Genomic DNA, 18,923 nt, shown 5'->3' with positions numbered 1-18,923 from the left:
AAAAAAAACAAAATGTTTGCCCACAAGCGGGGGAGGGGGTCTTTTCCACAATAATCACGCCACTGTTTATCAAATTTAAGAAAAAAGGAATTTTAATAGAAGAAGAAGAATAACTGTTCTTAACTGCTATATATAAACAGACTAGTGCAAACCGCTTCCCAAACACCACAAGAGAAAGAAAAAAAAAAAACCAACAACAAAACCCAGCAGGTTTTCCTCCAGGAGGAAAGTTATACTTAAGCAGTGTCAAATGTCACAGTCCGGCTGGCTGCGAAGTGAGTTCCCAGTAGTTTCCAGTCCCTCTCCAGCGAGACAGATGAGTGGTGAGCTCTCAGATGAACTCTGTGTCTCTTGTCCCAGATGAAGGAAAAAGAAAGCTGAAAGTGGGGAACCACCACGTGTCCTGCAAAAGCAGCTGCAAACGCCTCTCTCTCTCCTGGGTCACTGCCCCAGCCGGGGCGGGCAGGCTGTGACGGTGCAGGCGGTGGTCAGTGCAGGCGGTGGTCAGACTGCAACAGAGGCCGGGATCCCATATGCAGGAACCGGGAGAAACAGTCACAGCGAGGAGAAAAGCAGCAGCTCAGCCAGAAGCCCCAGCAGTGCCAGCAGAGCCACTTCTCTCCTCGGCAGCCACCGCTCCTGCCTGCCACGGAGCTAAGAAAAAAAGATGTCCCCAAAAAACAAAAGAGACAAACCTGCCCCCATTCAAGTGATCAGTAGTTAACTACTTCTTTTGTTAACTGCTGGCATGGGCAGTTAGTGGCAGGGGAGAGAATTTACATAAGAATCCCAAACTACAACAGTAGTAAGTAAACTCTTCCAATTTTGCAATGAGAGAAGTTATAACATATGCTTTATAATTATAATCAGCTTTTATAATTCCACAATGCTTTAGAAGATGTCTTTGCTTTTATTTGTTCATAAGAAAGACATCTTTTTTCTAGCCTAAACCAGACTGTTGGAATCTCCATCACTTTAAATTCTGAAGACAAGATCAATGTGTGTTTAATAACACCTTGCAATCTGTGAGGATGTCTGTGAGAGAGTTTTGCTCTTTCTGCATTGAACTGTTTTAAATCTTGTATTTTTATCAAGTTTCTTTCTATCTTTCTATCTCAAGAATGGCATCCCTTGCAGTGTAAGGACTTGCATTCTTATCTAAAGATATTGCAGTTAATGAAAATCTTTTTGTTAGGTCAAGAAAGCTTGGAAAGTTTGTTTTGAGAGGTCAGTAAAATAGGTAGTAGGATACAGAGCTTACATCTTTGGGGGCAGCAGGAGAATAATAAGTTCATGCTTTCTTGAAGACTTGATATGTGAAAAGAGGTTCTTTATGATTCTTTCCACAAAGAGAGTAGAGGTGGTATAGAATAGAAAGTGTATGACTTTCTGCGGGTAAATATAATTTTTTATAAAGGTACAGTGAAAATATAAAGAGGTACTAGAAAAGTCTGCCATGGACTACAATATTCTGTAATACAAATATCATAAACTGATGCTATGAATAAAAATTCTGAAATTCTTGTTATTTATAAAGCAAATAAGTGAAGCTTAGGTTTCTGTTGGTTTTTTTCTTCTATTAGTGTTGCCATTTAAAAAGATATGTTGTACACTTTAAAACAGGACCATGGTGCTCAAGTCCTGACAGAGAAATTATTCAATGAAAAATATTTTGACACACTTAACTAAAGAAAGAATTGAAGCTCTCAAATGCATAAAAATAAAGAAATATTCCATCATTGGGAAAGCAAAAGTTACTCTTAAAAGATGTCACATTCAAGGATAGAAATTTAAAGTAAGATGTATGTTCATATTTTTTAATTGATTTGATGTTATTTTTGTATTATTTTGATAATGTTTGTCTTTGCATAATGAAAGATAACAGAAACATGAACTGTCTCCACATAAATATATTTGGAGATTGCAAATGCAGGTAAAAGATGAAGAGTAAAAGAAATTTCAAGAGTTAGAAAGGCTTATGTAACCATAAATGTGCATGATTTGTTAAAATATACTGACTGTAATATGTACAGTCATATCCCACATATGTCAGTGAAGGTTTATAGAAAAAGGATTTCATTTTTTTTTAAGGGGAGCTGTCAACATCACACATAGCCACTCTTTCTGTTTGCAGAAACAGGAAAAAGCTAACTGAACTCTGTGTTGTTTATGGGAGCAAAAAGAATATCAAGACATTTTTATAAATAATTTTCTTTTTAATCCAATTTTACACTCTTAAGAAGAACTTGAGTAGTATTTTACCTTTCTCAAGATGTCACGAGTATCACACAAACATTCCTTAGCTGAGAGCAACCACTGGGGTACTGTTCATATGATGTCTGAGACAGGATTTCCTGTTATGTCTTGTGATTTTAAACAGCAATTTTCAAACAAGTTATTATATCCCATGTAGAATCTAGCATAACTGAAAACTTCCATATATTGTTTTAAATTAAGGACTTTTGTGCTTGCATCTTGTAATTTCTTTCTATCAACTGATCTAATAAGAGTTATTACTTCTGATAAGCATTCTTTTAATGTCTAGCTTGTGTCTTTGTGCAGCAATGTCATAGGTCTGAATTGAAAACATTGTGGCTAGAAGCATATATGTAGATGTTGAAACTTTAGCCTTTTCTAACACTGTCAACTATGTATTGGCATCTGGCTTTCTAGGTCCATTTTCTGAGAAAATGTAAGCATTTTAGTCCTCCTGGCAGGCAATTTCAGCATACGTAAGAGAGAGACAATAATAACTGTGCTCCTTTAGTGACTAACAGAAGTAGCATACAGCCCGAAGTATCATGCTTATCTGTTGCTTTCTTTCAGGAGCCAGAGTGATGTTTCCTTCTGTTTCTAACTGATAGCAAGTGGAAAATACAGGCAAAAATAACTTTGTATCAACTGCATCCATATTAGAAAACCAAAAAACCAACTGCTGGGCTGATTGGCAAGAATGTGCTGAAAATAGTCATAGATTTGCTGAGACTGAAAACTGTGGAGTTGTAAATAAGGGAAAGGAAAACTATGTTCTGAGAAAGAAGAAGAGGAGAAAAGCTAGGAAAAAGCACAGGAAAAGATCAAGTACATTGAAAGAAAGTATAAAAATTTAACAAGGAAAAGATATTCTGAGAGAAAGAGGCACTTATTTCACTGGGATTGAAAATGTGCACCCAGTTTTTTCCCCTACAACAGTCAAAGTGTGTTTTCCAGTTTCAAGTTAGCAGTTACAAATAGGAGATTTCTACCTCTTAAATTCTGCTGATGATTCAGTGATTAGTTAATTGTCATAGGTCTTCTGTGCTCCTCTGCCATGGATAATTCAAGACTAGAGCTGTTTGAAAATTTACCATTAGAATAATTGCTGGCAAGAAAATATTATTTGGTTGCAAGATATCATTTACGAAGACATAAAAAAAAAAACCAAAGAGAATTTCTCATTAAAACACTTTGTAGAGATTTAATTCTCTCTTCCACATTCCACTTCTTTATCTTTGCAGTCTAAACATATTTTAATAAGTCTAAATGACTTTTTAAAATTTTATTTTATGCTTAGATTTGCCTGTATTTTGCTTTTGGAAAGGTTGTTGGGTTTATGACAGTCTTCAGACAATTTTGGAATGCCCTCTATGAATAAATGTTTTGAAATTTAAAAATATTACAAGAGTTTGAAAAAATTCTACGTCAGTTCTATAATAGATAGCTATATGTGGTCAAATCTGTAGGCACATAGAATTAAATTTTTCTGTTCTTAAAAGGATTTATGTATGAATAACATCCACTAAAGCATGAACTGAAGGAGCGACCAAAAAATGGCTTCTGAGAGTTTGCCAGTATTGTTAGTCTGAAACTTCAGTGCTTATGAATTATAGACTTTGCTTTTTTTTTTATTATACTAAATTCCTGTGTCTAAAATGATGAATTTGATTCTTTACATTAGAATTAGAACATAGTAAGAGGAGATTTCAGATGTTAGGAAATACATCATATTACTTTATAGGAGTATTTCAATTATTTATAATTAATGAATTATTTGAACAACTAGAGGACAGGAAAAGTGTTACTGCATTTTTTTAGAGTTTAGAATACAATTATTTTCTGGTGAAAGAAACATGTGGAATTTGTCTTCAATACCATTAATACATAAAATAACATTAGTATCTATCATGGTTTATTTCTCCTTGATGTTTACACTATAAATGAAAGGTCTTAAATTTGTCAGATGTACAGCACCTCCCCAACTAACCATATACTATTAATTGTTCTTTTGTCTCACCTTTTATAATATGTAATTGATTCATAACCTGTATATCCTGCACAGCAAGAAATGTTGATGGAAAAAAATTTGAAAATTTTATAAGCCACCTGTGATTTCCTGAACATTGCTGTTACGTCCATAGTGCTACTATAGCATGTGAGCTCTCAATAATGTTGTTTTAAAGCAGTGAGTTTTGTGAAACATTATGCCTGCTGTAGAAATCCATTCATTATGAATACAGCTAAGACCTGTAATATGATTATAATTTGTTTTCATGTTTGTTTGGTGTTCTTTTAAAATGGTCACAAGACATAATAATATAAATGTTATACAAATGTAGTGAGACTGTGTTTTTCTTCACATACTTTTCTTCATACATGTCTCTATCCCTTCCTATAAATACTTCCATGAAAGCTGTAAATCTCAGTATATACATTCTGTAAAGATATTGAAAAAATACAGGTTTTTATATAGTTCATATATTAACTTCTTTTATTTTTTCTTTAATACTTGAGAAAATATGTAGATTTTACAGCTCTCATTTTATCCATCAAATTTATTGTTATAATGGGAAGCAATCTGTTTTGTAAAGCAGAGTTTGGTAAACCCGTGTTGACATGAGAATAGAATAGAATAGAATAGAAGTATCTTAGTCAAACGACCTTAACAAAAGTTAAATCATGTTACCAAGGACATTATCCAAATGCCTTTTACATATCCTCTAGAAGAGGTCTGGTGTGCAAATAGGTTCTTTCATTCTGTACTGGAGGGCATAACCAATGACCGTAACTCATTCTTAACAGTGGTCTTATTGCAAGGGGTTTTTTATGAGGTGTTGGTCTTTCTGACCTTGTTGAGACTGCTTGCATAAGTCCCTTCTCTATCTCACTGTCTGGTTTGTCCGCTATATTCAGGACCTCATATCTTTTCTGTAAGGATGTATTACAGAGGGAAAGGAGGGGATTTTCTTATGGCACCATACAGTAGCCTTCTTCTATCCCTCCTTATTAGTTTTAACACTGCCTTCTTCTTAGCATAAAATAGATCCTGGACCTGCCTTCACAATGGCAACTTTGAGTTGGCTGGCATGCATCAGAGATGGCAGAGTGAGACTGTGCTCATCAGTTTCATTCACAGACTATTCAGTATTCCTCAGTTTGCCCATATCCTCCTGTACCTCAGCCACTAAGTAGTGAAGTTAATCACAGGCTTGCTTGCAACTACTCTACTTCCAGGAAGTTCCCTTCACATAGCAAGAAATATGATTGGTTGTATGCTTGGACAGCAAACCTTTTTGTGTGACTGCATGGGTTTTACCAGGTGCTAGAAGCTCAGGAGAAGCAGAGGACACTGTTTTTTGTTGAGTCATTGCCATGCAGCCACCTGCTGCCACTCATCTTCCCAGAGCCATGCTGCCATTACTTGCCCTTCTTTTGCCTGCAAATAGATTTCATGAGGACATACCTTACAATTTTTCCCAGGAACTAAAGTGAAACTGATTGCTCTATGGTTTTCAGAATCTTTCTTTTCACAATTTTTGTAGATTATCTATTGGTCCCTCTTTTATTCAGTTGGGATTTCTTATTATCTGCATTTCCTTTCAAAGTTGGAAGAGCAATTTAAAATTGAGAGATTTTTGCATTAACTTTTTGTTTTGAAGACTATAGTCCATAATAAGGAGAAGAAATTTGGAAAAAAAAGAAATAGTACTCTAAGAGGAAAATGAAACAAATTACAATATATGTATAAATAAATGTTCTAAGTGATAACTTATTTAGTATATATTTATTCATATATATATTTACATACATAATGTGCATATTTCAACATTTAAATATTGATGTTGAAGAAATTAAAGTTAGAACATCTAGTAGTAACAAATAGAAGTGTTTGTGGGCAAAGTAATTTAATGTAGATAACTAAATAGCAAAGATTCATTCTCGTTTTGATCTTAGAGTACTTTTTTCCAAATTCAGACTGTTTAATAGTTTTTACTTCCATTCTTATACTTTGTATAAGTATTCTGATGCATCCGTAATGTGACAGGCAAAGATAATGTCTTTTTGCATTTGGAAGACAGTGGGAAAAAGAAGTAACTGATACAGTGTTTCATTCCAGGTGGGAGTAAAAAGCAACTGCTTTGCTTGCCCTTTAAAATCCAGTTAAGAATTTGACTGACAGAATGTTGGCACCAGCTGTGAAAGAACTGATCAGCCTCAACTCCGAGTAAGTGAAGTCTTGCACATTTGGAGGTTCATTTCAGATGAAATTTGCAGAGTTTGCTTATTTCTATCAATAAATATAAATTAAAAAACATTTTCTAACACACTGTAGTGTCTTCATAGAACTGAAAGTAATATTTATGTCAGAAGTTATTTTTCTGTTCTTTCAGCTAGGAATTTTATATTCTATGAGTGTTTTAACATGTGGATGAAAATTTTCTGTAATAGTCAGAGCATTCCTTCAGCAATTTGGTGATTGATAGCAGCATTTAGGAAACTCCTATATTAATATAGACAGGTTATTTTCTCCAAATCTCCATTACTCTTTGAAATCAAAAAAACTGTAGCATAAAAGTAGTTCGTTAGTGGATACTGAAACAGATGAAGCCTAGCAAGGTTTTAAACTAAAAAAGACATGAGACTTTGAGGAAGGCAGTTGTTTTCTTTGCCATTATCCAATTGCTGATCAGGGGAAACAAGTAATAAACAAGGTCCTATATGATTTATGTATATCTTTTCCAACAGCCAATTTGAAATGATATAAATACCTAGAGGGGGAAAGATCTCAGGATAATTACCTTCTGACTATTACCTAGGTATCCTGAAGACTGGTAGACTTGATAGATATGTGAAGATTTTTCAATTGTTAACTTATTAGTTTTTGTTAATATTTTTCAATTGCTTATGAATGAAGTTTTGGTGGTGGTTTATTTTTTTTTAAATGAAGTATTAGAAAGAATTAATTTTGTTCTGTTTTGTAGCACAAATCAGCCCTTAGAAGTAAAAACAGTAAGAATTTTTTTATGGTTATTTACTTGATATTTCAATATTATGAAGTTAGGCAAAGAAATCAAAAGTTGCTCTAATTCTCAAGCAGAATAAAAGTTCTCCATCATAGATACATGGATATTAAGCAGAAGCAATCTGGACATTTATTGGATGATACCTGTTTCTTTGGTTGCATGCAAGGTGAAATTAGCACCAGTACTTCTGTATCAACATGCTAAATTTTACTCAATATTTCATCCATTCTACTTACTGTATGATGATAAAATCCTATGTCACACAAGCCCATCTTCCCATCTTAAGATCATCGAAGATGTCTAAACTAGTGGCATGCAAGCTATTTCAGACTTCCATTCAATAGTGCTTAGCACTCTGCTGTGTTTTATAGAATGTGCTATGTTAAAAAAAATATCCATTTGAAGAAGGAAGAATATTTTGTCAACAAATTTCACAAAAAAAGGGGAGAGGCAGAGGCAGTTGATGTGTTAAAAATATTCAGTTATTCATATTTGTTTTACACTTTACAAACAGAGAAATTGCTTCTCATTCAAGGGGTGTCTTTACATGGCACATCAAATGACCAATATTTCTGAAGTGTGAGAAAATGATATGAAATTATCAGAGTTAGCAAACACAGGGATGGAAAAAAGCAAACCTCAACATTGTAATGGGAAATTTGAGTGGTGTACATATCCCTTAGAAGTCTTAGTCACTTAAAGCAGTGTTATTTATTTCCTATTTCAAATTGAAATAATTAATTTAGAACTATTATATATGACAGGTAAGTAGTATCTTATATTTTAACAGCTGCTGTATGAAATGTAGAACAGAGGTTGCTCTAGATCATAGACTCATTATTTTAAAAGTTTAGGAAAATCCAAGTCTGTACAAATCATGCTAATCCAATGTGATAGCTTTAATGAGAAGACAGCAGACTTCCAAAAGTCATTTGATGCAGCTTTCATAGTATCTTTGTTGCCAGGTTGATAATACATGAACCAGATAAGCAGTCCAGAATGTGCATTGAAAACAACCTGTACTACTGGTCTACTGTTGTGGTCAGTAATACAAAACCCAGCCAGTGACCAGAAATCTGTAGTTTCTCTCAGGGAAAAATAACAAGATCAATAATGTTTAATGTTCTTCATTAATATCCTGAATAATAGTGCAGATTTCACTCTCATCATGCTTGCAGAAGACAAAATATTCATGAACAGATCCAATTGGTAGAAGTGAGGGTTTCTCCACTGAGACAAATTATCTGACAACAACCCCATGAGAGTGAATGTGAAGTCCTGCAACTGGGAGGCAACAGTAGTGGCTGAGGCTGACCAGCTGGAGAGCATCTCTGCAGCAATGGCTTAGAGCTCTGGGGTCACTAGGCTGACCCCAAGGCAGCAGTAAACCGAGGCAAATTACTCTCATATCCTGAACTGCATTAGCAAAGGTGTAGCCAGCAGATAAAGGAAAGTGTTTCTGCACTTCTGTTCATACTGTGAGATCACATCTGAGAGGCTTTGGGAACCACAGTATGAGATAGACATTGATGTAATAGAGTTAATCCTAACCAGTGTGATCTAAGGATGGAGAGTAGTTGCAAGCAAGCCTGTGAGAGGTATGACCAGATGGATTTGTTTTGCTTAGTGGCTGAGCTGCGACAGGACGTGGGCAGACTGAGGAGTATTGAACAGTCTGAGAAGGAAACTGATGAGCACAGTCTCACTCTGCCATCGCTGATGCATACCAGCCAACTCAAAGTTGCCTCACTATAGAAGCAGGTCCAAGATCTGTTTTGTGCCAGAGCAATATGCTTTAATCGCATGTGCTTTGCACAGAGGGCTTGGATTAGAAGACACCCAAGAGTCTAAAAGATTAAAGAATTTTCTATGTTTTTTGACAGTAAAAAAATAAATACAACAGCAAAAGAGTGTATATACAGAGGCTTGACATTTACGCAAGAACAGCACATCCATGAGAACCTGTCAGCTAGTCTTTGGTACTTTTCAGAGATTCAGACGAGATTAAAGTTATGCTATTTACCCTTTGAAAAAGAAATACAGTTAATTTATTTAGAGACACCTCCTTACTATAACATATGGACCTCTCTTTATTCTGGATGTCAGGATTACTTTCTTGAGGAAAAAATATGAAACATAACTGAAATTATAAAAAATTTAGGCTTGAATGGGGAGACATTTCATATTGTTATAGGTTTCAGCTAAGTGCACCCTAGATTCATCTTTAATTGATATATATATTAAGGACCTTTCAAATAGTTCCCAAATATTAAACAGCATGTGGTGAAAAAGTTTCACAGAAAAAATAGAGTAGGATGGCTAAATTGTTGAAGATATTTATATCCTCTCAAAAACAGAAATTCAGATAAACAGTGAGCATGTTAAGTTAATATTTCACAAGTATATCTAGAGATCAAAGTGTTAGAGTTAATGCAAAAGATTACTTCAGATTAAAAATAAAATCTATGTATATTAATCAATTTAGTTTAACACTCATAATCTGAATGACAACAAATAAAACCCAGAAAAATGAAGGATGTAGAATTAAGGATTATTGCTGTTCATGTTACAGCAGCTTAAAATACCCTGACACTAAAATACTTTTGTCTTGGTCTCTTTCTAGGCCATCTTTGTCCCAGTAACATACAAGGTATATCTGGGATTAAGAAGATATTTTTGGCCTGTGTTTTGGCCAGTCATCTGTGGAAAGTTTACTCCTTTCCTGCCAAGTTATAGGGAACAGACGGTGATAAGGGAAGTTTTTGTCCTTAAAGACAAAGCTGTGTATAAACTAAAATTAATTGGGTTTCCCTTATTGGCTAACAGCCTTTAGAGGACATTTGAAGGAGAAGGTGATGATGAGGGAGATGAAGTAAGCCCCCAGACCTATTTGATTAAGACCCTTTGGATGATAACACACATGCGTGGATAAATTCCAATGCCCACATGCATGTGCAGAAGACGTACCACTTACATAACAGGAGGGTGGAGCAAGGGGTCTCTGGCTGGGTGGTCCTGGCCACACCTGCACAGGTGGACATCATTTGGCAGACTGAATAAAGGGCAGATGGCTTGTACTCTTGTGCTGCTTGCTTCATATGAAGGACAATGTTGCTTCTAGTGGCGATGCCCACTGTTCCTGTAAGCCAGTCAATGCCTAGAGAATGCTGCCTCTGCCTATGGGGAGTCTTAAGTGTTCTGGATCGGTAAGACAATTTTGTGAGTAACCCCTGGATGAGTGGAGGTATTTTCATGTAGGACTTATGTTCCCTCCTCTCTCTCTCTCTTGCTCGGGTTCCTGTTTACTTGGCCCCTTCTGGTAATAAAGATACTGTTTTGTTAAGCTCTCAGTGGTGTTTAGTCTCACTTCTGGCATACTTCTGAACCCTCCCTTTTACACAAGGCAAGGGAAAGAAACATTGTCCTATTCATTCTACATTTGGGAACCAGGTCACAGCAAAGTGAGCATTTGACACTTGGAGTCTGCTATTAAGCCAGAAACGGAACCTGCTTATCTTGACCCTTGCTCCAGGGTTTCAGTTTTCATCTCTAAGAGAGGTTAACACTTTGCATCTGAATAACATCAGAATTAGATTTTCAGAAGCTTTTAGTACCCTTATTGGATGAGGTCTTAAATTCTTTCCACAGTGAGTGCTTATTTAATTATCAACTGATTGTCCCTGATTTTAATGCATACTGAAGGTGAAGGTTAACATTTTGTAGCTTTCCTGACGTCCTGTGTGATGACAAAATTTGACAAGGTATAATTGGTTATGATTTGTCTCTTAATCTTATAATCTCTTATAATTGTTCCATTTATATGTGGGAAGATAGCAGGCTCTGGAGACATATTGAATTGACAGTTACCTTAGACATAGGGAAAAAGAAAACATGTATGCACTGATGACATTTCTCTGGATTGACTCAAATAATAAGGACAAGAAAAAACTTACTTTCTATTTTTTAGCCCTTTGTATAGGCAGGTAATGAGCATGGCAATAGTTTTTTTATAAGTTTTTGAGCTGTATTTTACATAGTATTGTCTGCATAAATAAAAAGTTTTAAAGTTACATATAGATAAAACAGAGAATTGATTTCCTTAAGCGTGGGGAAAATTGTGATACTTAAACTAAGGCTGTTAATATATTAAAATTAGGTCTTGACAGCATTTTACATACCTTTAAAAATATCTTCTGAGTAGTAGCATGTTTATGTAAATAACATATTCTTAAAAGGGTTGGAAACCAGAACACCTACAAAGATAGATGATAAAACAATACACTACAAAAGAACAGCTAAAAGAGAATTTGAATTCTGTTATCAGCAAATGTATTTATTGACAACATTGGAGGCAAGCCAGTTCATACTGGTCAAACACTTGCCTGACTTGTTTGTGTAAAATAAGCCATTTATAGTCTTGAGTTCATAGTTAAACCTTCTAATTTCCATATTAATGACTGGGTGAAATCATGGGCAGAGCTTCCTTTTGGTTTGAAATTTGGGTAGTGGTCTCCTGACTTCATCCCTTGGGTGGTATGGAAGCATCTTCATCACTGTTAGACTTATGCCTTTTCTTTGGTCAATGACATGACTTGTCAAACTTGCAAAATCTTGGCTTTAACTCTGCAAAATCTTGGATCTTTACCATTTCATCCTATTGAAGTGTCTGGCTTACCTTAATTTAGGACTTCTAATACATGGTACACTTGTTTCTACAATTGCTACACAGTGCATACCAGAACAAAGCAACTCCATCACTTCATGCTGTTTCATGAGTTAAGCAATCTTGCTATGCAAACAACTTTGCAAAGCAGAATTAGAAATTTCACAACACTAGGATTTTTGGTCCCTTTTCTCTTTCAATACAATTTTAAGTAGATTTTCATATTCATAAATACAGAATTTGCTGATAGATAATAGTAACTCTACTGTGTGTACAACAGACATACAAGCTACTAAATAAATGAGGCAAATCTAAATGATCACATGTGAATATGATAATATCTTCTAACATACAGGTATTTATGTAGTACTCTGAGATCTTCCATTTTCATAAGTCCTGTGGAATGAAACTACTCTGCTCTTTTTGCAAATGTGAAATTTAAGTGCAGAAAGAGTAACTAAATTCCCCAATGTTATATGAGAAATATACGGAAACCAAGGGAGATACTTTCCCAATTCTATGTTAAGGTCATGAAAATGAAGCTGTCTTTTGTGCAGGGCTGTCAGTAATACAGAAAACAAGTAGTCCACATTCATTTTCATTTGCAAACTTTTGTATTTAAAAAGGACAAAATACTTTTGAAAATTACTTCTTGAAATAGTAGTTCAGGCTGTTTTTGGAGGATCCACCTTAATCTCTTAGCAGTTCAGGTGTTTTTTGTCATATTGTACAGACTAGCATCATTAGAAGGCTAACATGCATTTGTATTTCATATGATACACACATCTTAAAAGAATTATTGAGGAATTTTCTATATATGTTAAGTCAGGTAATATTTATGACTGGATTCTGGGGTAATGTGGGGGAGTGTGGAATGTGTGTGAGGTGGGTGGGGGTGGTAGTGGGGCATGATAGTAATTCAGGTAGATCTCTATCTGTTCACACTAAATTTATCTCAGAAGAACTTTGTGAAGACATGTCAGTCCCCTTCCCTGATCTCCTCGATCTAGAACTGAACACTTCATTCTGAACTTGTCTTCTCAATTTAATAAGATGATAGTGTAAACATGACTCACAATTTGAAATAATATGAAGTACTTCAATGAGAGCTGTACAATTTGTTAGTTAAATATATTGATATGTATGATAATTTACAAAATAGAACATGTATAGCCTATCAGCTAAAATAACATTAATCATATTTTATTTTTAGAATTGTTTCCTTACATGTTTTACATGTAATTAAATATAGATTTTCCTACCTGAGGATTACTGTCTTTTGTCTTATAAAACCTTTATTTCAGTCACTTTTTATTTACCAAATTTAAACATTCAAGCTGACAGTTTTTATGCAAAGCTATTTGCCTTGATTTGAATGTTAAAGTTTCAGCTAAAACTGTTCAGTCATATCCTAGGTGAAGCTTGGACAAAATATATTGTTTTGTCCATGTTGCTTTTTTTAAGCTATGCAGGTTTTACTCAAGATATGCTATTGCTTCTGTCACTGGAAGACAGAGTGATGTTTGACAAGGGCATGGTTTGGTATTGCTTAAATTTCTAGCAAAGTCTACAAAAGTTTGTAAGGTTATTTACCTCTGAAAATATTTGTGAACATGTCTGTAAAAACCTGTTAGAGGTATTTATCTGCGTAGAGGATACCCCACTATCCAAAGGCTGCTACATGTGACTATGCAGTCTTTTTGCCTGTATGCTAAGGTGACAAAATATTGTTAAGGGTGAAAAGATAACATTTTTTATATAAAACAAATAATTTATTGTTGATGTAACTGAAATATTGATTGTATAGGTAGAATACTGTTACTGGTTCGGATCCTTACACAGTATGAAAGAAAGCAAGTTTGCTGATGACACTAAACTGAGAGGTTATGTAGACTCTTGAGGGAGTAGAGCCCTTGCAGAGGGATACGGATAGATTAGAGCAGCTCTTGGTCTCACAATTTAAGAAGGATTTTAAGGTCTTTTAATGTATCCTGGGGAGGGCAACAAAGCTGGTGAAAAGGATGTAAAGCATATGCTGTGAGGAACAGCTAAGGAATTTGGGCTTGTCCGGTCTGGACCAAAAGAAGCTGAGGGGTGATGTTGTTTTGTGCAGATTCCTGGGATGGAGAACTGAAGATGGAGTTGCTGATCTCATCATTCTGGGATCCAGTGATAGCATGCATGAAGATGGTTCCAATGGTGCCAGGAAAGGTTCAAACTGCATACTAGGAAGCAATTTTTTACCTATAGAATGGTCAAACTCTGGAAAGGATTTCCTGGAGAGGCAGTTTGCAACACCTGAGAGAGGCTCTAGGTCCTAGGGGCTTAGCCTGTTACCTAGAGGGGTGTGCTCCCCTGGCTGTCCTCCACCATGTGGCCCCCAGGGAGCACACAAAGACCCACACAGGGACCACAGGAGAGGGATGAGAGAGAGTTTATTGCTCAAAGGTGAGGGTTTATAAGGGTTTTGGGGGGATCACAAAGCTACCAATGGTCACCAAAGGGGAATTTGGCTTTGTGCAAATAGGAACAAAGGATTAATAAATAGAAGGGAGTAAATAACATCCAATAAGAATACTTCTCATAACTTCCTTCCAGAACACCAGATACATTCCTCAGGCATGAGATAACAGTTATCTTAGGGGATTTGGGGAAGGAGAAGAGTGACTTTGTCAAAAAGAACAGGGAATCCATTTTGTGCATTTAAACAACATTAAAACCCTCAGGTTTTAAGGCATTTGGGTTAGCTTCTTAATTTTCTTCACAAGTCCACTTCTGACAGCACTTTTTCCATTCCAGATATTGTAAGTTAAATGCTACAGTAGTTGATGTCCCAAGCCTGTCAGTGTTTAAGGGGTATTTGAGCAGTGTCTTAGTAACATGTTTTAAATTGGGATCAGCCCTAAAGTGCCTGAGCAGTTGGACAAGGAGATGGTTGTATGTGCCGTTAGATATTCAATTCATTTCAATTCCATTCCATTCTCATCACAGAATCACAAAATACCAGATTAGGAGGGGATTTAAAAGATCATCTGGTCCAAACTTTTATGTCAAAACCAAGACTGAATGGCACTCTAACCTTCTGAATTGTAGGTGTCCAATTTTGTGGAATCTATCACTTCCCTGGGAAGATTATTCCAAAGTCTGTTTGTTCTCATTGTGAAAAACATCTCCTCTTCTGTGTAAATGGACTGTCCCAGGAGAAATTTGTACCTATTGCCCTTCATCTTCTCTGTATGAGTCATTTTAAAAAGGTTTTACACTTTTATGCTGTGTATTCTTTTTAAAAGCAGTTTAAATATGACTTACTGTTGTCTGGGAATCATTAGCATTCAAATAGTGTTGTTCAGTTTGGCAAGCAGCCTACATGTACACAAACACATCACTGCTTACTACAGGAAAGATCACATGTTTAAAAATCTACTGCTTCAAAGCATATTAGCAGTAAATATAGCACCTGATCCCTCTCATCTCAACACAGTTAGTGAGGTTGTGAAAAGCTCAGCATTGAGGGCAGGTAATGCATCTGTTTTGTTTCATCTCTCTCTGGAAGTCTGTTCTGAAGTCTATATGAAACATTTTCCAGACTTCATGGGTTTCAAGTCTTCCCATGACACTCGGTCCTTGTAGGACAGGTCAGCTCATTACTGACATGTTGTATCATCACCAAAATATCTCACACAAATTGAACTTTTCATTTGCACTGGACCACAGTACAGTTCTTAGCCAGATATGCTGTTCTCTAGGCAGTTAAATGCCCCCCTGACATCCAATCCCATCAGATATCAGGAGCTAAGCAGGGCCAACCCCAGTTACTACTTGGATGGGAGACCTCCAGGGAATACTGAGGGCTGTAGGTTCTAGTCCTGAGGACTTCACTGTCACCATCCAAGCTTGCTCGGCCATGGCAGATGAACCTCAGGACTTAAACGGTGGGGCCAGTTCTGCGCACGCTGTGCCTCACCTAAAACATCCACTACACAGGCTCAAAGGACACACCCAGGTGAGTAGAGCCCTTCCCAAATCTTCATTTGCAAAGTTTAGTCATGCATACATGCAGTTATTAACTTCAACTTCCAAACGCAGGTGCTCACATTCAGCAAAGAGAAGACTGAAACGTGATGATTTCATAATAAATGCACAGATTACATCTCTATTGACATATTTTGACTTCACTGTCTTTAACCAACTCTTCAGACTGAAACTACAGTAGAGGATAGGAGAATCAGAGGGGACAGAATGCTGGCACTCTTCCTGTGGTAATGGACATCTGGATCACAATGGACAGATTTCCTGCAGTAATATGACACTTCTGGAGGATTTGAATGTGACTGATGGGATACCATCTGCTGACAAATTGAAGGGGCTATATTAAGATTGTTAAAAATATAAAACACTGAAACATGAAGCATCCAGCTGGCGGCCGGTCACTAGTGGTGTTCCCCAGGGGTCTGTGTTGGGTCCAGTCCTGTTTAACATCTTTATTGATGATTTAGATGAGGGGCTTGAGTCCATCATCAGCAAATTTGCTGATGACACCAAGCTGGGAGGGAGTGTCCACCTGCTGAAAGGCAGGAGGGCTCTGCAGAGGGATCTGGATAGACTTGAGAGATGGGCTGATTCCAATGGGATGAAGTTCAACAAGGCCAAGTGCTGGTTCCTGCACTTGGCCACAACAACCCCCTGCAGCGCTACAGGTTGGGCACAGAGTTGCTGGAGAGCAGCCAGGCAGAAAGGGACATGGCAGTACTAATTGACAGGAAGCTCAACATGAGCCAACAGTGTGCCCAGGTGGCCAAGAAGGCCAATGGGATCCTGGCCTGTATCAAAAATAGCATGGCCAGCAGGACCAGAGAAGTGATCCTTCCCCTGTACTCTGCATTGGTGAAGCCACACCTTGAGTACTGTGTTCAGTTCTGGGCCCCTCAGTTCAGGAAAGATATTGAGGTGCTGGAGTGGATCCAGAGAAGAGCAACAAGGCTGGTGAAGGGACTGGAGCAAAGCCCAATGGAGAGAGGCTGAGGGAGCTGGGGTTGTTTAGTCTGGAGAAGAGAAGGCTTAGAGGTGACCTCATCACTGACTAGAACTACCTGAAGGGAAGTTCTAGCCAGGTGGGGGTTGGTCTCTTCTCCCAGGCACTCAGCAATAGGACAAGGTGGCAGGGGCTCAAGCTGTGCCAGGGGAAATTTAAGTTGGAGATCAGAAAAAAATTCTTTCCAGAGAGAGTAATCAGGCATTGGAATGGCCTGCCTAGAGAGGTGGATTCACCATCCCTGGAGGTTTTTAAATGGAGATTGGACGTGGCACTGAGTGCCATGATCTAGTAAATGGACTAGAGTTGGACCAAGGGTTGGACTTGATGATCTTGGAGGTCTTTTCCAACCCAATCAATTCTATGATTCTATGATAAATTAAGGCTGTCACATCTTTTGCTTTTGTAATATATCAGAAAATATCAAAATTTAGGAAAAGGTGAAAAACACAGGACAACTGACTCTTTTGGCAGTTATTCTAAAGCCTTATCTAAGTAGAAAGTAAATGATATTGGAGGTGTGTGTAGATTATTCAAATGGGCAAATGTGTTTAAGAACAGATTGACCACAGCTGTAAATATTGAATATAATACGGATATATCTGGCTTTGTTACCTTCAAGGAAACATAACTTCCTCACTGCACTTGTAGTATGTAACTATATTACTACCTTTTTCAACTGTTATTCAGGAGAATTTCTGTTCTTTTCATTGTCACTTGCCACGTGAATGCATCCAGTGTAGACTTACTTCAAGGAACATGTTAAGTTAGTCTCAACCAAACTTTGACCATTTGATTTGTGGATGTCTGTAGAGTAATTAGGTGCACTTTAAATTTACTTTTTCTGGAGTATTTTCAATTCTTTTTAATGGTTGTTAAACATAAAGGCCCTATAAGTATGATTGTAGAAGGCCTGCATGCACACATACTTTGATTATGTGAAGCATAGGTCTAACTAACAAGAATTTCTGCATTTTAGGTGTGATTACTGTCTAGTTCTATTAAAGGTATAAAGAAACTCTTCTTTTAAATGAGTAAAAATACTAAGTGAGGAACTTGCACGAGCAGGAAATCCCTAAAACTGGACACAGTATAAATTTCAGCAGAGAGAAGCCCATTTGAAAGAAAACAACAACAAAACCAATATGCAATGCTAAAGCAGTTAGGAAGATAGTAGCAGTAAGTAGGAAGACAGAATTTTTGCCAAAGAGATGGCCAATTTACAATATAACAAAAATGTTTTCTAGAGAAAAACATTCTACAATAATTTAAGCTTCTAGAATCACACGGCAACCTACCTTTTTCCTCCTTTGTGTATTCAATAGGTAAAATTGGTTTACTGCTGAATAGTACTGTACCACATTTTGCCCATAGTACTCATACTGAATGCATTTCTCCTCTGAGACTTTTCACTAAAGCCAGTGTGACTCATTGTAGAGCAAAGAACTTGTTAACTGAGAAAGGATGTGCTAATTTTCCTTAATGTTTAGAAGACTATTATGTTTTTTAGGGCTCACTACCCATGGAAGATGGGGCAAGTAGCTCACCCATTAAACACTAAGTCTTGTCTATTGCAAGAATTTTGGGGGTTCTTCAGCAGACTTAACTGAAAGTTATGTCTTGTTTCACTTTAGTGCTGGTAATGAAAAAACCTTTGCTTTTCTTTACCTTCTTTTTCCTGATAACTTTGCATTTTAAAAATGGAAATCTGTTTCAAAAGGCATTGAAGTTAATCCAAGTAACACCACTTGTAGTGCAGAGATCATAAGCATTGTTTTGTATTATTTACTTATTTTTCTGTTTCTCTGAATAATTAAGATGTGTGAAAAACATAGTCACATAAACAATAGTTCACAAACTACTGACTAATTCATTGATTACTGCTGCTTTGAAATATGAGTACAATTTTTGCTGACACAAGTAAAATAATTTATGGACAACACTTTCC

At 36.6% G+C, this 18,923-nt stretch overlaps 1 long non-coding RNA gene across 1 annotated transcript in view; it reads left to right on the top strand.

The window, feature by feature from the left end:
* The first annotated feature begins 623 nt into the window (after nucleotides 1-623).
* The window catches only part of LOC139684323 (uncharacterized), a 33,342-nt gene continuing 15,042 nt past the window's right edge, over nucleotides 624-18,923 (top strand). Inside the window, exons 1-2 of the long non-coding RNA XR_011699904.1 lie at nucleotides 624-805; nucleotides 6,374-6,481. This is a non-coding gene — a long non-coding RNA (uncharacterized lncRNA). The remainder of the gene's footprint in view (nucleotides 806-6,373; nucleotides 6,482-18,923) is intronic.

This window comes from Pithys albifrons, chromosome Z, assembly GCF_047495875.1.
Source record: "Pithys albifrons albifrons isolate INPA30051 chromosome Z, PitAlb_v1, whole genome shotgun sequence".
Lineage (NCBI taxonomy): Eukaryota > Metazoa > Chordata > Aves > Passeriformes > Thamnophilidae > Pithys > Pithys albifrons.
Note: the sequence above shows the minus strand (reverse complement) of the source record. Positions and strands in the feature narration are given on the sequence as shown.